The sequence below is a fragment of the Microcaecilia unicolor genome, chromosome 3 (assembly GCF_901765095.1).
Source record: "Microcaecilia unicolor chromosome 3, aMicUni1.1, whole genome shotgun sequence".
NCBI lineage: Eukaryota > Metazoa > Chordata > Amphibia > Gymnophiona > Siphonopidae > Microcaecilia > Microcaecilia unicolor.
Genome location: NC_044033.1, coordinates 218,628,166 through 218,642,746, shown reverse-complemented (window position 1 = coordinate 218,642,746; position 14,581 = coordinate 218,628,166).

The window sequence follows — 14,581 nt, the reverse complement described above, 5'->3', positions numbered from 1 at the left end:
CGTAAGACCAAAGGGGGAGGGATCCTCCATCACCACGGGACCCTGATGCAACAGGCCCTGCTCCGCTGGCAGCTGCAGAGGGCCGTCCACTGAGAGCCTGATCAAGTCCGCATACCAGGGACATCAGGGCCAGTCCGGACCCACCAGGATTACCCGGCCCGGATGCTTTGCTACCCGGTCTAGCACCCTGCCCAACATGGGCCAGGGCGGGAACACATAGAGAAGCTCCTGTGTCGGCCACTGTTGGAGGAGAGCATCTACTCCCAGAGATCGAGGGTCCCGTCCTCTGCTGAACAAGCGCGGCACTTGGCAATTGGCTGATGACGCCATCAGATCTAGGCTCGGCTGGCCCCAGCGCTTCGTGATGTCCAAGAACGCCTGAGCCGATAACTGCCACTCTCCGGGATCCAAGGTATGGCGACTGAGAAAGTCCACCTTGACATTTATGACTCCGGCAATGTGGGCCACCTACAGCTGTTCCAGTTTCGCTTCCACCCACTGGCATAGTTTCATGGCCTCCTCGGCTAGAGGGGCGCTCTTGGTACCTCCCTGGCGATTGACATAGGCCACAGCCGTGGCATTGTCCGACAGGACCCGTACTGGCTTCGACGCCAGTACCGGGAGAAACTCCAAAAGCGCCAACCGAATGGCTCTGAGTTCCAGGAGGTTGATAGACCACTTTGCCTCTGCAGGAGACCAGAGCCCCTGCGCTGTCCTTCCCAAGCAGTGGGCTCCCCAGCCCGTCAAGGAGGCGTCCGTCGTGACGACAACCCACTCCGGGGTGAAAAGAGGCATCCCTGCGGACAACTTGTCTGTCCTCAGCCACCAGCTCAGCGCCTTGCGCACCGCTAGGTCCAAGGGAAGGCGCACAGCGTAATCCTCCGACACTGGAGTCCAGCGCTGCAGCAGAGAGAGTTGTAGTGGTCTCATATGAGCCCTGGCCCAGGGCACTACTTCCATCGTGGCCGTCATAGAGCCCAACAGCTGCACATAGTCCCAAGCCCGAAGAGGAGAGGCTACTAGGAACTGGTCCACCTGAACCTGAAGCTTGACAATCCGATTGTCCGGCAGGAACACTCTGCCCACTTGGGTGTCGAAACGAACTCTCAGATATTCCAGGGACTGAGTCGGGCGCAGCTGGCTTTTCTCCCAGTTGATGATCCACCCCAGGGAGCTCAAAAGAGCAATCACCCGGTCTACAGCTCTGCCGCACTCTGCATAAGAGGGGGCTCGGATCAACCAGTCGTCCAGATAAGGATGGACTTGTACTCCTTCCTTTCGTAGGAAGGCCGCGATGACCACCATTACTTTGGAGATGGTCCGCAGAGCAGTAGCCAACCCGAACAGGAGGGCTCTGAACTGGAAGTGTCGGCCCAGGACTGCAAAACGCAGAAAGCGTTGATGAGGAGGCCTGATGGGAATATGCAAGTAAGTTTCCTTGATGTCCAAGGATGCCAGGAACTCCCCTGCCTTCACTGCCGCTATCACAGAGCGGAGAGTCTCCATTCGGAAGTGCCGAACTTTCAAGGCCCGATTGACCCCTTTGAGGTCGAGGATAGGCCGTACAGAACCTCCTTTCTTTGGTACCACAAAGTAAATGGAGTAACGTCCCTTGCCAAGCTGATCTTCTGGCACCGGAACAACCGCACCCAGGCGGATCAGATTGTCCAAAGTCTGCTGCACTGCCACAGCTTTGACCGGACTTGCAGGGAGAGTGCACAAACCCGTCTCTTAAGGGTCGGCAGAACTCTAGCTTGTAGCCGTCTCTGATGACTTCCAGCACCCAAGCGTCTGAAGTTACCCTGGTCCACTCGCCCAGAAACGAGGACAGGCGTCCTCCAATCTGCACTGGGCCATGGAACAGGGCCCCGTCATTGGGTACGAGACCCTGGGGGAGGACCGGAGGACGCACCTCCGGGACGGCGATCTCTGCGAAAGGAATGCTGCTTGGGGGAGAAGTTCCTCTTGAAGGAAGAGGGGGCAGAGGAGCCCGACTTGCCCGGGCGATACCGACGGGCTTCCTGAAACCGTCCTTTGGAGGAACCGGGGCGAGCACCACTGGCCCGAGCCCTGACCTCTGGTAACCTTTTGCCCTTAGACGTGCCGAGATCGGTCACAATTTTGTCCAGCTCGACCCCAAAGAGCAGCTTGCCTTTAAAAGGCAACTTAGCCAGGCGAGACTTAGAGGCGTGGTCAGCAGACCAATGCTTCAGCCAAAGCCAACGCCGCGCAGAGACTGTCTGAGCCATACCTTTAGCTGAGGCTCTCCAGACATCATACAGCAAGTCTGCCAAATAAGCCAAGCCCGATTCCAGTGCCGGCCAATCAGCCCTCAAGGAAGGATCCGAGGGGGAAGCCCGCTGCACAATCATCAGGCACGCCCTGGCCACATAGGAGCCGCAAACTGAGGCCTGCAAACTTAAAGCAGCCGCCTCAAAGGATGACCTTAAGGCCGCCTCCAATCTTCTGTCTTGGGCAGGGCCATGCCTAGGGTCTCTGGTGCCCCCCTGCAGACTATCAGTTAGCGCCCCCCCCCCCCCCCCCCCCCCCCCCCCCGTCTAGCATAAAATACCATAAGTAAATAAATATAAACTTTTAACGTTGAGCACCTGTTTATCAAAGTGGACATATTCCAAACACTATAATGAAAATAAAATTATTTTTTTCTACCTTTGTTGTCTGGTGACTTTGTTTTTCTGATCATGCTGGCCCAGTATCTGATTCTGCTGCTATCTGTCCTCTTAACTCCGTTTCCAGGGCTTCCTTTCCATTTATTTATTTACTTTCCTCCTTTCTTCTTCATTTCTTGCCTGTGCATGGGTAGTAGTGCTGCAGAAGTGCCTGAGGGTGACCACTGACCAGTTCATCCGGAGCCCATCCTTTAATGGGGGCAGACAAGCTGATTAAACTAGGCTTGGGTTGGGAGAGATTGGCAAGGCCTGGGGTGTAGGGGGGATGAGGTGGGTATACTAGACTTGGGTTAAGGGGAGAAGGACTGGGCTGAGGTTGGGGTGAAATGGGCAGAGTGGGAGAAGACACCCTGCACTCAGGGTAGAGGGAAATGGGTTTGGAAAACTGGGTTTGGGGTGTGGGGAGAAGAGCTGCACAAACAAGGCTGAAGGTTGGGGAGACATGTTGGGCAAACTGGGCTTGGGATGGGGAGAAACAAGCTGGGGAGTGGGATTTGAAGGGAGAAAGGTGTAAGCTGCATTTTTTATGGGAGGGGGAGGAGAGCAGATGAGCAGGACTAACCTCAGTGCCTTCACCTGTCAGATACTAGAGAACAGGATCATTAATATTGATCAAGGGCTTACTTAAATTGGAAATGTATGGAATCAATAAAGCTTCTCATCCAAAAGCCAAAATTCAAAGTAGTACTCAATGGTTTTAAGAAAATAAAACAACAGAAAACAGTGATCATAATATGACAGTGATCATAATATGATCGGTTTTGATATTGGCATTGAAGGAAGTGAAACTAGGAAATCAAGTACGCTAGCGTTTAACTATAGAAAAGGTGATTACGACAAAATGAGAAAAATGGTGAAAAAAAGACTGAAAGGAGCAGCTCGCAGAGTAAAAAACTTGCGTCAGGCGTGGATGCTGTTTAAAAACACCATCCTGGAGGTTCAGGACAAATATATTCCACGTATTAGAAAAAAGGGAAAAAAGACTAAACGTCAGCCGGCGTGGCTAAACAGTAAGATAAAGGAAGTCATTAGAGCCAAAAAACAATCCTTCAGAAAGTGGAGAAGAGAACCAACTGAAAGTAACAGGATAGATCATAAGGAATGCCAAGCCAAATGCAAAGCGGAGATAAGGAGGGCAAAAAAGGACTTTGAGAAGAAATTAGCGTTGGAAGCAAAAATACATAGTAAAAATTTTTTTAGATACATTAAAAGCAGGAAACCGGCCAAAGAGTCGGTTGGGCCGCTGGACGAAAATGGTGTTAAAGGGGCGATCAGGGAGGACAAAGCCGTAGCGGAGAAATTAAATGAATTCTTTGCTTCGGTCTTCACCGAGGAGGATTTGGGGGGGACACCGGTGCCGGAAAGAATATTTGAAGCGGGGGAGTCGGAGAAACTAAACGAATTCTCTGTAACCTTGGAGGATGTAATGGGTCAGTTCAGCAAGCTGAAGAGTAGTAAATCACCGGGACCTGATGGTATTCATCCCAGAGTATTAATAGAACTAAAAAATGAACTTGCGGAGCTACTGTTAGAAATATGCAATCTGTCCCTAAAATCGAGTGTAGTACCGGAAGACTGGAGGGTAGCCAATGTTACTCCGATTTTTAAGAAGGGTTCCAGAGGAGATCCGGGAAATTATAGACCGGTGAGTCTGACGTCGGTGCCGGGCAAGATGGTGGAGGCTATTATTAAGAATAAAATTGCAGAGCATATACAAAAACATGGACTGATGAGACAAAGTCAGCACGGATTTAGTGAAGGGAAGTCTTGCCTCACCAATCTAATGCATTTTTTTGAGGGGGTAAGCAAACATGTGGACAATGGGGAGCCGGTTGATATTGTATATCTGGATTTTCAGAAGGCGTTTGACAAAGTGCCGCACGAAAGACTCCTGAAGAAATTGCAGAGTCATGGAATCGGAGGTAGGGTATTATTATGGATTAAGAACTGGTTGAAAGATAGGAAGCAGAGAGTAGGATTGCGTGGCCAGTATTCTCAGTGGAGGAGGGTAGTTAGTGGGGTCCCGCAGGGGTCTGTGCTGGGTCCGTTGCTTTTTAATGTATTTATAAATGACCTAGAGATGGGAATAACTAGTGAGGTAATTAAATTCGCCGATGACACAAAATTATTCAGGGTCGTCAAGTCGCAGGAGGAATGTGAACGATTACAGGAGGACCTTGCGAGACTGGGAGATTGGGCGTGCAAGTGGCAGATGAAGTTCAATGTTGACAAGTGCAAAGTGATGCATGTGGGTAAGAGGAACCCGAATTATAGATACGTCTTGCAAGGTTCCGCGTTAGGAGTTACGGATCAAGAAAGGGATCTGGGTGTCGTCGTCAATGATACGCTGAAACCTTCTGCTCAGTGTGCTGCTGCGGCTAGGAAAGCGAATAGAATGTTGGGTGTTATTAGGAAGGGTATGGAGTCCAGGTGTGCGGATGTTATAATGCCGTTGTATCGCTCCATGGTGCGACCGCACCTGGAGTATTGTGTTCAGTACTGGTCTCCGTATCTCAAAAAAGATATAGTAGAATTGGAAAAGGTACAGCGAAGGGCGACGAAAATGATAGTGGGGATGGGACGACTTTCCTATTAAGAGAGGCTGAGAAGGCTAGGGCTTTTTAGCTTGGAGAAGAGACGGCTGAGGGGAGATATGATAGAAGTGTATAAAATAATGAGTGGAATGGATCGGGTGGATGTGAAGCGACTGTTCACGCTATCCAAAAATACTAGGACTAGAGGGCATGAGTTGAAGCTACAGTGTGGTAAATTTAAAACGAATCGGAGAAAAGTTTTCTTCACCCAACGTGTAATTAGACTCTGGAATTCGTTGCCGGAGAACGTGGTACGGGCGGTTAGCTTGATGGAGTTTAAAAAGGGGTTAGATAGATTCCTAAAGGACAAGTCCATAGACCGCTATTAAATGGACTTGGAAAAATTCCGCATTTTTAGGTATAACTTGTCTGGAATGTTTTTACGTTTGGGGAGCGTGCCAGGTGCCCTTGACCTGGATTGGCCACTGTCAGTGACAGGATGCTGGGCTAGATGGACCTTTGGTCTTTCCCAGTATGGCACTACTTATGTACTTATGTACTTATAAAAAAGATTCTGATTGTTGTGGAAGCAAAAAATATCCAGAGATACAAGAAGGTTCTAGTAATGAGGACACTGCTGCCGAGTTGCCTCTGTATTAGCAGATGGAGTGTGCAATCTCACTTAGACCTCTCCTGGACCAGCTGCTTTTGGGGAAGAATGGGGTCAGGTATCAGGGTGAGATGCAGAATCCTGAGATCTCCTCACAGTGCCACAGCTCAGTAAACGTTGCTGGGCACAGTACACCTGCCATGACTGCTGTGTCAGTGAGACCTTTCTGAAGAGACACTCTCCCCTCTGTAAGAACTTCCTGAACAGACATCGCTCCTTTATGGAGACATTTCTGAAGAGACACTCCCCCTTCGTGAGACCTTCCTGAACTGACATTGCTTCCTTCTGGAGTTCTCCCCGAACAGACACTCCCCCCCCCCCCCTTCGATGAGACCTCCTTGAAAAGCCAATGCCTTCTGAAAGAAACTTTCCTGCTCTCTCAGATGCGTTTTATTGCTGTTGAAATATAATCTTTTACTGTTGTGTCTGACACTCAGTATACAAATTGTTTAGGCATGGATTAGTAGATAAACGCCGAAAATAACCCTGTTAGATCCATGAAGAATTCATTTTAAATGCAAGAAACAGAATAATGGAGCGGCCACTCATCCTGCGCCTGGCTAAGTTCCCAGTCTTCTGCCACGGTATTTTGGGAGGGAAAAAAAAAGTATTTGATAAATGTATTAGATCTTGTGTGTTTATTATTTTTTTTTTAAATATATTGTAAAAGATCAAGCTGGGACCCTGACGGATGAAAGTAAAGAAAGCATTTCTTTTAGTAACAGTGTACTTGCTGACTGCTTTTAATTGTATTCATCCCAATACAATAAAAAGTGGAAACCTCTGCATTGTCCTGGCTTCTTTCATTAGATACCGAACAGCAGCAGAGTGAATTCATTCTGTTGTTTAGCTCACTATTGGTTTCTCAAAAATTATTATAGGAATCGAATTTGTTATCCAGCCTAGAATAATACCATACTGCGAGAGTCGCATTTCTTGTCATGGGTAAATACAACTCCGATCCTCCCGATTGATCAGGCACAATTATATCCCAGACAGTGCTTAAAACTCCTCTGGGCTCTTCAAGGTGCACTAAGCAATTGGGGGATGAGGGGTGGCCATGAGCTGACTGAAATTTCGAGCCGAACAGAAACAAATGATGAAATGCTATCTGGCTGTCTGGCCTGCAGATGTGGGCTACTGGAGGCACGGGGGGGGGGGGGGGGGGGGCTGTAAACCGAGTTGCAGGCAGCACCTCAGGTCTGCCCTGCTGCTTGTCAAACAAATAAATCTCTTCTCATCATCGGGCCTCACTGTGTCCCGCCCTCGCGGAAATAGGAAGTTACCTCAGAGGAGGGCGGGACACACAGTGAGGCCCGACGATGATGAGAAGAGATTTACTTGTTTGACAAGCAGCCGGGCAGACGCGAGGTGCTGCCTGCAACTCGGCTTCACAAAATGTTTTTTTAAAGGTAGGTGGGAGGCGGAGCAGCGGGAGCGGAGCACTCCCCCTCCCCCCCCCCCCCATCTGCTGAGTGCTGACACCCGGGGCGGACCGCCCCATGCCAAATTAAACATTTAAACCCCCCAAGCGGTATGGCGGGGCAGCACTGCAGTGGCGCCCTTGATAGGCAAGCGCCCCCCTGCGGTGCTTCTCGCTTACCGCATTGGCATGGCCCTGGTCTTGGGCGTCCTTTAGGGCCGTGCCACCTTCCACCGGCAACGCCGTTTTCTTAGTCACCGCAGTGATTAAAGAATCCACGGTAGGCCAAAGAAAGGCCTCCCGTTCACCTTCAGGCAGAGGATAGAGGCGGGACATAGCCCTAGCCACTGTGAGGCTCGCTTCTGGGATATCCCATTGAGCCGAAATAAAGGTGCGCATGGCCTCATGCACGTGGAAGGTTCTAGACGGGCGCTTCGTCCCCAGCATAATGACGGAGCCAACAGAGGCTGAGGGAGAGACGTCCTCCGGAGAGGAAATCTTCAAAATGCTCATGGCCTGCACTAACAGGTTGGGCAAATCCTCTGAGCGAAAGATCCGCGCTGCAGAGGGGTCATCCGCTCCATCCGAGCGGGAATCCGTCTCCTCCAAGGAATCCCCAAAGGACCGTTGGGAGAACTCAGATACGCTGCCCTCATCTACATCAGAGGAGACAGAGTCCTCTAGGGCCTGGAAATCCACCCGAGGGCGTTTGCTTCCGGAGGCCTCAACCCCTTTATCAGACAGGGGGGCAGGGGCAGCGTTTTGCATAAGAAAAGCCTGATGCAGCAGCAAAATGAACTCAGGGGAGAACCCCCCCGAACTGTGCACTTCTGCAGCTTGGGCCACGGCCCTAGACGCACCCTCAACCGGCGCTCGCAAGAGCAGGGGAGAAATGTGCTGCGCATCCAAAATGGCGTCCGGCACGAAACTCCGAGAAGGAGCCGCACGGGAAGAACGGCGCTTAACTTTGGCCGCTTTCTTACCGTCGCCAGAATCAAGGGCGACCATAGTATTAACGTCTCCCAGCTCGAGGGCGGCCCAAGAAAAAGTCGTCCGAGCAGAGTGGCCGGCCAACATGGAGTGGGCGAGCAGCGGGGGAAGGGGCGCTTATGGCTGGAAAAACCGCCGCACCGGAGGAAGAACCGGGACACTGACCGGACTCCAAACTGATGCTCAACAAAGGCGATTCAAGCTTTGAAACCCCCGCATCCTCGCTAGACGCGCACACACGGACTGGGGAGCGAATCTTCGTGCTCTCGCCCTCCAACGCCATAGGCTACGTGGAGACCGAACGGGGAACCCCCTGCCCGCTATAAAAAGGTAAAATTACCTGCTTCTCGCTCCGAGCTGTAACGAACTGGTGTCCCAGTGAGCAGCTGCAATAAACGTTGAAATAAACGTTGAAATAAACACCCTTAAAGGACGTCCAAACTTTTTTTTTTTTCAAACGGAGCCAGCGGGAGGGGGGAGAAAAGGAGGGACCTGGAACCACCAGGTTTGCACTTGCTCAAGAAGAGCCCTCAACCCCAGGTACTCAACAAAACCCAAAAATTAGGCTTGGAGACCTAGCCAGAGCTGCTGTTGTGTGTGACCACCACCTGCTGAGATAGAGAACATACTGAGGAGTTTCCGGCAGCACATGACCACATATAGGGAGGCAAAAGGATTGCTCTCTATCTCCACCTGCTGGTAGATGGACACAACCCACCAGTCTATGGATTGATCAGCATGATGATATGGAAATGTCTATTTTCTTATATATTTCCACCATTTATGATGATGTATTGTAAGCCACATTGAGCCTGCAAAGAGGTGGGAAAATGTGGGATACAAATGCAATAAATAAATAAATAAATTAGGTCAGATTTCAAGGTACCTTGTCTAGGTTATATATATGAAAGGATATGACAACAGAATTCTTCCCATGGCTTAGCTTAAATTCAGCTGGACAGTAGCAATATTCAACCCCTTTAGAACAAATTTAGCTATTTTAGTAGGATAATAAATAGCTGTCCTAATGTATACAGATAAAATCCATTTGCATTTAGGACTACATATTCATTAATCCTATATATATGGATAGTGTGATTGAAACAAGCAGAAAGGGAAAGGGGTTGGGACTTGATATACTGCTTTTTTTGTGGTTACTATCAAAGTGGTTTACTATTATATACAGGTCCTTACTTTGTACCTAGGGCAACAGAGGGTTATGTGACTTGCCCAGAGTCACAAGGCGCTGCAGTGGGAGTTAAACCCAGTTTTCCAGACCTGCACTAACCACTAGGCTACTGCTCATCAAAGAAAGTGGATCTGTCATTTGTTTATCTTTATGCAGAGACCACCCTGCTAAATGTCAACCTTATACTGTTCAGGTAGACAGAGGAAAAACTGCTTGGCTGAATTCTTACTTAGCCCAAGGTATGAAATGTGCAAGACTAGTGACCTTGAAAATGTCATATAAGCAAATTTTGCCAACCCCATAAAATGGCTTTTCGCCCTTTACATCTCTTGAATAAGGAAATCTGCTGATATTCAGTGACATCTAACCTTGTTTCTTAGGTACCTTGAAGGGATCTGTACACAGAAAATGTTCAGTTTGGTTTCCTCTTTCATTTGCTTTTGAATCATGAATGTTCATTTGGTTCCATCAGTGTCCTTGTTAATCCCCTTTTGAAGAAACCTTCACTAGACCTTTCAATTCCAGCAAATTATAGGCCTGTCCTTCCTTTCTAAACTCCTATGCCAGCCTGAAGCCACAAATATTTTCCATCCGTGCCTTTTGTGCAGACCATATCATGGAGTCCATTCTGACTGGTTCTGGAGTGAGATTTATTCTGACCTCATCTCTTTACATTTATCATGGGCTTTTGATCTCATGGATCACAAGCTTCTTCTCTGCCGTCTTGTGAATTACAAGCTCTCTGGCAGGGTATTAAAGTGGTTTAACTCTTTTCTTAGTGATCGGTCTTCTCAGTCTGTGCCCATTCTACTCTGCCCACCCCCCTCTCACCTGTGGTGTCCCTTGGGGTCACCCCTTCTTTTCAACATATTTTTTAGTCCTCTCTTTAGAACCTCAGATCTCTCATGTTATTCATATCTGCTCATGAGGCATTGTAGCAGTTTAGATGAATCAGGTCTTATATTGACCAGGAATCTCAGATTATGTTCCTGCATGCTCACGTAATATACTACTACTACTACTACTACTATTTAGCATTTCTATAGCGCTACAAGGCATACGCAGCGCTGCACAAACATAGAAGAAAGACAGTCCCTGCTCAAAGAGCTTACAATCTAATAGACAAAAAATAAAGTAAGCAAATCAAATCAATTATTGTGTACAGGAAGGAGGAGGGTAGGTGGAGGCAAGTGGTTACAAGTGGTTACGAGTCAAAAGCAATGTTAAAGAGGTGGGCTTTCAGTCTAGATTTAAAGGTGGCCAAGGAAGGAGCAAGACGTAGGGGCTCAGGAAGTTTATTCCAGGCATAGGGTGCAGCGAGACAGAAGGCGCGAAGTCTGGAGTTGGCAGTAGTGGAGAAGGGAACAGATAAGAAGGATTTATCCATGGAGCGGAGTGCACGGGAAGGGGTGTAGGGAAGGACGAGTGTGGAGAGATACTGGGGAGCAGCAGAGTGAGTACATTTATAGGTTAGTAGAAGAAGTTTGAACAGGATGCGAAAACGGATAGGGAGCCAGTGAAGCGACTTGAGGAGAGGGGTAGTATGAGTAAAGCGACCCTGGCGGAAGACGAGATGGGCAGCAGAGTTTTGAACCGATTGGAGAGGGGAGAGGTGACTAAGATGGATTACTATAACACTGAGTATGTCAGCTTCCCACAGTTACTCCTTCAATGTCTTCAATCAGTACAAAATACCATAATCTGACTTCTTTCCCATGCACATAGGTATGATCACATCTTACCACTCCTTTGTCGCTATCACTGGTTTCTAATAATTTTTCAAACTCTTGACTTTGGCACATAGAGCTGTCTATACCTCTATCCCACCCTATTTGGCTGAATTTATAATCCCACACTCATTTTCCCATCTTTTACATTCATCATATTACTTGTGGCTTTTCATACTTCCACCTTCATTCATGCATTTTGTACCACTAGATATGTAACATTTTTCTTTTTTGCTTTTACTTCCTGGAATTTAAATGGAAGTTATTAATATAGGCTACCATTAAGACAGGTCATTTTACTAGTAGCGCCATAGAAATGTTTAGTAGTAGTAGTAGTTATTGGTTTCTACTGCATAAAATGGGACCTCTTCTCAAACAACTGAAGTTAGCAGTAAAATTACCCATCTTAATGGTAGCCCACATTGGTAACTTCCTACATTGGTATCCAAAGTTAGCCGTTGAGTAGGGTACTGTATGTACTTGCTGAAAAGAGAGAAAGTAAAAGACATCTATTTTGAACTACATAGAGAGTAACATTTCATAAGTACATAAGTCTTGCCATACTGGGACAGACCGAAGGTCCATCAAGCCCAGCATCCTGTTTCCAACAGTGGCCAATCCAGGTCACAAGTACCTGGCAAGATCCCAAAAAAGTACAATACATTTTATGCTGCTTATCCTAGTAATAAGCAGTGGATTTTCCCCAAGTCCATTTTAATAATGGTCTATGGACTTTTCCATTAGGAAGCCATCAAACATTTTTTAAACTCCACTAAGCTAACTGCTCTTACTACATTCTCTGGCAATGAATTCCAGAGTTTAATTAGACATAGAGGGGGTCTTTTACTAAGGCATGTTCACATTTTTAGCGTGCGCTCTAAACGTTAGAGATGCCCAGAGGAATGCATTGGCATACCTAATGCTTAGCGCTCGCCCAATTTTAGCACGCGCTAAAAACGTGAGTATGCCTTAGTAAAAGGGAGTCTGAGTGAAGAAATATTTTCTCATTCATTTTAAATTTACTACTTTGTAGCTTCATTGCGTTCCCCCTAATCCTAGTATATTTGGAAAGTCTAAACAAGCGATTCACAACCTATTACTTGTTATGAGATGGAAGGATCTACATATTTCTCTAAAGACTACAATTAATGACTTGTAGATCAATTTTCAGAAGGATTTATGTGATTTCCAACAGCAGGCAACCACATAAATTCTTTGTCCGTATAATTTCAATACAGCATACAGTTAGTAGATGTTGAATTTTTGACTGACCGCCCTCATGACATCTATATAACCTGGGGGCGAGAGAAGGACTGAGCCAGGGCAGTAATAATACTTATCTCTATGCTGGACAATTCTATAAACAAAACGCCAAGATTTAGGTAACAAATATGCATGTAAGCGATTAGCGTATTGGCATATTGACTTGTACGTTCATACATAAATACCAATATTCTGGTAATTCACTGTTCTATAACAGCATCTTTGAGCCATCGACAACTAAGCATGTGTGGGGTGCCGGATCAGTGGCTTAGGGTCATTGCTTCTGCCTGCCAAGCTTGGTAAAAGAGAGTTCTGGCTACCTTCAGAGAAAGTCTTCAGCTGCCAGAGCTGGATCCTCATTAGCTAAAGTATTTATATTTTGAGGTGGGGGTAGGGCGGGGCAGAGAAAAATTTCTGCCCACCCAAAACCGGCTGTCTGGCTATGCCACTGCACACTGCATTTGGCGGCAGCCACAGGGAAGGTTTCTCTTTTGGGTGTGCGATCTCTCTCCTATCATTTTTATGGAGTTCCTTTCCTGATTCTATTTCTTGATCTTATTTGTAATTTTACCATACAAAGTAGAGAAACATCCAAGAATAATTCAAAAATTAGAAAAATAATAATAAAGAAATATATACATAAGATTAATCTCATCTAGGAAACTGCAGTAGGCTAACGAGCGAGCTGGAACCTCAAGAGGAAAATGGAAACACTGTAAAGCAAAGCAGGCGATGCAGATATCCTATCCTATATAATAATTTGTACCTCCAACGTTCCATAGCTGGCTGGGCCCGACACCAAACTGGGTAGGCCCAGGCCCACCCGTGGCTATGCTCCTGGCTGTGTGAGTCATTTCACGTCATTTCCGTTCAGCTTTTCTTTTGAAGGAATTATCATATTTGGAACATTTAAATGGTTTATGTCCTATGTGACAATTACACAAAAAAAGTAGAAATAACCAAACACAAACCGGAGTGAGGAACACCTTAATTATTACCCTACTTTGAACATTACAAATCAAAATACATATGCACCCGAATCAACACACTTTATCTATGGTAATAAAGGAAAAAGATCTCAGGAGTGGTAGAAGCTCTGAAGATCAATGGCTTAACACACCTTACAGACCAGCGGCAGTTCCGAATTGCCAAGCATCAATAGGCTTGCTGCACTTCAGTAAAATGGTCCCTTTATACATTTACAAATGGGTCTTTTAGACTATTTAAACCATTTTTCTCTCCAAAGAGACCTTAAAGACCATTGCAGCTGGGCTTCACTTCTACAACAATTAGACCATTTAACTGGTTTCTCTCTTGTATGACTCATTATATACCACTTGCATCTCGGCCTTTGTAACCAGCAGGAACTAGCCCACCATACACTCACTGTGAGGTTTAACCTCTTCTCACCACCTCTGTGATGGGGATGTCTTACCCCCAAAATTCTCACACATCCAGCTGTCAAATTCAGCAAGATTCTCTTTATTTTTCTTACTTCAAGCAGCAGACAAAAATCATAAGCAAGGGCAGAGTGCAAGCAGCTACTGAAACATAAACGAGAAAGATCAGGAGGGGAGCTCAGCTAGGGAAGATAAGACTGCCCTCGACCTAAGAGTTGATCCCACTTTTATAGGTCTTCTATCTGTCCTCTCCTCATTTCCCTATCTGTCTTTTTCGCCTATCCTCTCTCACCAACTTTCCATCCCTCCCATATTCCATAACCATCTTTCAGTCTTCTAAGTTGTTTCTGTGTCATGTCCAGCTATATAGTTTTTTCTCTAAATTCCTAACATTGCAGAGACAGTTTGCTCCTGGTACCTTCCTTATCTGCTTAGAATACAAGCTTAGAGGTAGTGGTAATAATGAAGAGAATAAATGTTAAAGTACATATCTCCATACAGGCTTCCCTTAATGGAATTCATATATGTAAGGCTAATATAATTCATATTTGTTACTGCTGAAATTGCCTTAAGACACGGAGGAGTAGTCTAAACAGACTTTGATCCTGAAGAACTGGGTTTGATTCCCACTGCAGCTCCTTGTGACTCCGGACAAGTCACTTAACCGTCCAATGCCCCAGATATAAATAAGTACC